Source organism: Macaca mulatta, chromosome 16 (genome assembly GCF_049350105.2).
Source record: "Macaca mulatta isolate MMU2019108-1 chromosome 16, T2T-MMU8v2.0, whole genome shotgun sequence".
Lineage (NCBI taxonomy): Eukaryota > Metazoa > Chordata > Mammalia > Primates > Cercopithecidae > Macaca > Macaca mulatta.
Genome location: NC_133421.1, coordinates 56,113,885 through 56,118,649, shown reverse-complemented (window position 1 = coordinate 56,118,649; position 4,765 = coordinate 56,113,885).

The window sequence follows — 4,765 nt, the reverse complement described above, 5'->3', positions numbered from 1 at the left end:
TCAAGCTTGATTCCTTAAAGGCAAGCACACCCTTCCAGTCAAAGTCTTAGTAAAACAACCAGTTTCTCCAATTGTGTCCTGTTGCAAAAGAAAATGGATTCTTATTGCACCTATCCTACTAATCATATTGCCATAAGTTAAGAATACTCACAAATAGTTTCCAACTTCTACTGAAACCACGCGAGAGAAACAAATATGCCCCAAATTTTGTTATCAGGAGTATACCTTACTCAATTGTTAAAAGCTGCAGGCCAGGCGTGGTGGCTCACACCTGTAATCCCAGAACTTTGGGAGGTGGATGCAGGTGGATCACAAGGTCAGGAGTTTGAGAGCAGCCTGGCCAACATGGTGAAAACCCGTTTCTACTAAAAATACAAAAATTAGCTGGGTGCGGTCATGGGCACCCATGATCCCAGCTACTTGGGAGGCTGAGGCAGGAAAATTGCTTGAACCCGGGAGGCAGAGGTTACAGTGAGCCAAGATTGCACCACTGCACTCCAGCCTGGATGACAGAGCAAGACTTCGTCTCATAAAACAAACAAACAAACAAACAAACAAAACTACAGCTAGCTCAAAAGTTTTCTTGACTCTGAAAAACAAAACAAGCACTAGCAATGTTTTAAGCAAAAAGTTTAAAAAGATGGCTTCAGTTGTTAGTTCAGTCCATTCAGTTAACTCTTGTTCTGCTTGATATTCATGAATGTTTCAGCTCTTGGTGAGTCTGAATGTTTTTCTTTTATTCTAATGTCACAATCTCCAAAGATATCAGAAACTTGCATTTAAGAGCACCTGTGAAAGTCCTGTATAAACCATCTTTTGAAAAGGATCAAAGCAAGACAACAATTGTCTGTGAATGACAAAATGTCCAGGGTAGTTACAGTCAAAAACAGAATTGACAAAGAAATGTGGTTATTTCTGTGGATTACAATAACTTAATGTAATAACCTCATTATGATTGATAACATATACTGAGACATTAGAATTTTAGAAATCCCATGTAATTTGGAACATATATTAATATTATTCACTAAAATATAACCCAAAGAAGATTTAACCTTATTTTTATTTTGGCAATCTTGTGTAACGAAACATGTCAAATAATTCTATTTACCTCTTCTTGGGGTGCTCTAGGGGCCCTCTGTAGTATCCAAAAGTTAGAGATCAGGAAAGACAATTTTGAAGCTGAAATTTGATTTTAGAAAGTCTATCAAATATGTTAAAGGTTTAAAACCCTTGATATTGTGAAATGGAATTCCAGGTTACCATAATTCATCCATTTGGTCAAAAGAAGACTCAAAACATTTTTTACAAAGGGGAAAAACTTTTTACTCATTAAGAGGGAAGACATAGCTTTCCAAACAATCTGTCTCTTGTCTTTCCCTTCCTTTTTTGATAGTTTATTCTCAAGACAAACAAGAATCCTTCATTATCCTTTAATGTTATGTGAAAATCTTGTTTGAGAGAAAAGAAAGCCAAATTCCACCCTTGCATTTGTCTGCTATTAATGTCAACATCAATTTTTTAAATGAACTTTTAAAAAAATTATTTTAAATTTTTAACAATTTTAAATATAATAAACTATAATATAATAATTTATTATATTGCATTATATTATTATTATTGTATTATAATTCTATATAATCTTAGCTAGTTTGACAATGAGATGAGATTCTTATAAACCTTTTATAACCCCTTACCAATTTCTGTTAAAGAGCAGATAAGTGCCTTAAGAAAATCTTGTTGTGCTTTTATTTCAATGCTTAATTTATGGAAAAAAAATACACTTTTGAATTTAGTCAATATAATCACACACAGAATTTCTTTTACAAGGTTAATTTTTACAAACTTTCCACAACTTGTTTAAACCTTTAGCTTTATCTTATCTAATTTAAGACAATCATTTAACCCTCTCAACTAGGCAAAAATCTACATTCCCATGCCTTCTTATGATCATACCTTCTTATAATCTTTTACTAAAGACACATTTTATTTTCCTTACAAATCTTGCACGTAAATCTTTTTTCTGTAGTCTTAATTACGTGTTATAATGGTAACTCTTAGCAATTTTTAATTTTGGTGTAAAACCCAGTTATTTTAATTATGTACTAAGCACAGATAAGGTCTTTTTCCAGCATATTTAGGGGTGTGGTTAATTCCATATGTCCACAGACCTTACCAAACTGTAAAGCAGACAAGTTGAACAATTTTCAAAACCCAAAGAAGCAGTTTATGACCTTAAAGCATGTATCAAACCTAGTATCTGACCTACATAATTTAGACCCCATATTTACATTTTGAATATATTTGTATTTTACCAATAATCATTAAAACAATATTAAAGTTATATAAACTAAAAGGTATCAGAGCTTTTATTTTTCCTTTAAAAATATTTGATCTAAGCTCTTATTTTTTAAGCCAACTAATTAGAGCTCTTTTAATATAAACACCACACACATAATACATAGATACTTACAGACAGATAGAAGAAGATCCACTGGTTGTACAAATATTCATTTGCCAGTCTCCTAATTGGATTATTCATCTCAGGCTGGAGCCCTTCAAGAAACAAGTCTAGGAAAGCATATGATTTAACAGAGCCTTAGTTTTTGAGAGGGATCCATCCACTTTTAATTCGTGGAGTTCCATGAGGAAAACAGACTTTTTTCACAAAATGGGGTCTGTGACATCTTCTCTGTTTTTCCCAAACAGAACCAGGCTATTAGAAGTTATCTTAGGGCCTCTCATGTGTGCATTAAGAGTGGCAAGACAAAATGGAGACAAATAGTTTAGCCAACTGAGAAAACAAAACAAAACAAAACCATTTTTCCAGCAAAACAAGATCCAAGAAGAGAACAAACAAAACAAAAAGCCATAAAGGCCTTTTAAATATACCCGTAGCTTGGATAACCACTTTTAATTAAGCTGCATGTTAACCATAGACCTATTTACAAAAATTCTTTTAAATCCCTTATTGCTCTACTTTAGCCCCACCAAGCAACCAGTATTTCTGGCTTTTAACTTTACCTCACAGGTGAAACCAATAGGCCTCGATTAAGGTTATGACTTAACCATGAGTGTACAAGGTACTTTCAAAGAAGTGGTAAAGCAGTTTTTACAAAACACCCCCAATATTGTATATAAAGAAGAGACAGGTGCCACAAAAAAAGAAGGAAAATGCCTTAGAAAAGACAGGATTGGAACAAAGCCGATATTCTCATCTCCAAGGGCAAAGGTGGTAGGTGACAGCCTCCTCTGCAGCCATCACTCGTTCTTAACTGGCTAACAGAGAATCGGTGCTCCATCTGTTTTCAGAAAACGTCTGAGGACCAGAAGGCGCAGAAATGAAAGTGAAAGAGGGTTTGGGTCCACATTTATTACAAGCCCCCAGAAAATGACGCAGGATTTTACTTGGTCTTTTTGCCAGCTGGGTACCTCTGGCTGGCAACGCTCCTGGGTCTCACTCAGACATGCTACCTGCTGCAGGAGGTGCCCCACCCACTTGGCCCACCCAGGCTGAGTCTGGCTTGCACACAGGTTCAGCCCGCAGCTGTGCTGGATGTGCCCTAGCTCACCTGTGCTACAGTTTCTACACACATCCAGTGGTTCCTGAGCTCTCGTCTGGCCTCTGAGAAGAATAAGGATACTCCGACAATTGAAGAGTGAGGAGGGCAGAGAATAATTTTATTGAGCAACAGAACAGCTCTCAACAGAGAGAGAAACTGGGAGTGGTTCCCCATCCCTGTAGTTAGGTGGTTTCTTTCTCAGTGTGGCTGAGTCTGGGGCTTTTATCCCTAATTTAGTCTTCATCTAAAGAGAGCCAGAATAGATCATTCAGGTGATTTGGGGGGAAGGACATTTAATTTTATGAGAAAACATGTTTGTTAGTATGATTTTTTTATTGAAATGATTAAACGGCCAATTCAATGAAAGCGATGGTACTTGTGATCATGTGTGAATACAACATTAATATTAAGCTCAGTTACCATCGACCAGCAACAAAAGAAATAAGAACTATATATAATGGCCCTTTAAAGAAATCTCAATGTGACATTATAAGCATTTTCTAGTATACGATATGGTAGATAATGGTTCTACTAGAAAACCAAATCCCTAATGTGACTTCAAAGAGCTTCTGCACAGTGGCTGAATCTAGATTGCAAGATGCTCTGTTCCCCAGAAGCTCTAGGGACTGCTAATGGAGAAGAAAAAATTGGATGCTGCCAATTATTACCTAGAGTCTTGGGCCCTGAAAGCAGTATTTCCCTCTACTATAAATTGTTATACTTTTAAAAATGTTTCTAAAATTACAAAAATTATCAAACTGGTAGTATTTGGGGGAGGGGGGAATCAGCCCTTAAAAATGTAATGCTTAAAAAATGTAATTTTGGACAATAACAATAAAACAAGTTTTTGTTTAGCTTCATGGCTCCTTAAAGCTCTCTCGTTTAAATTAAAATATATGCAACCCATGCATTCATTTGACTAACAAATATATTTGAACTTCTATTGTATGACACCACTCAGCAGAGTATTCATTGGCTCTTCATAGCCTTCATAACATATCATAGATGTCTTTGAAGTTTATTTATGTGGGGAGAGTGGGAGATGTCAAGGGAAGACATGGAACCTAGGATACATTCCAATGGGATGGGCAAGAGGCAAAGACACAGCCCCAGAATTTACTCCTAGTCTAACTTTCCTCCTCATTATATGCCTCTTCAATACCACTTTCCTCTCACCCACCCTTGACTCAAGTAGAAAGGCC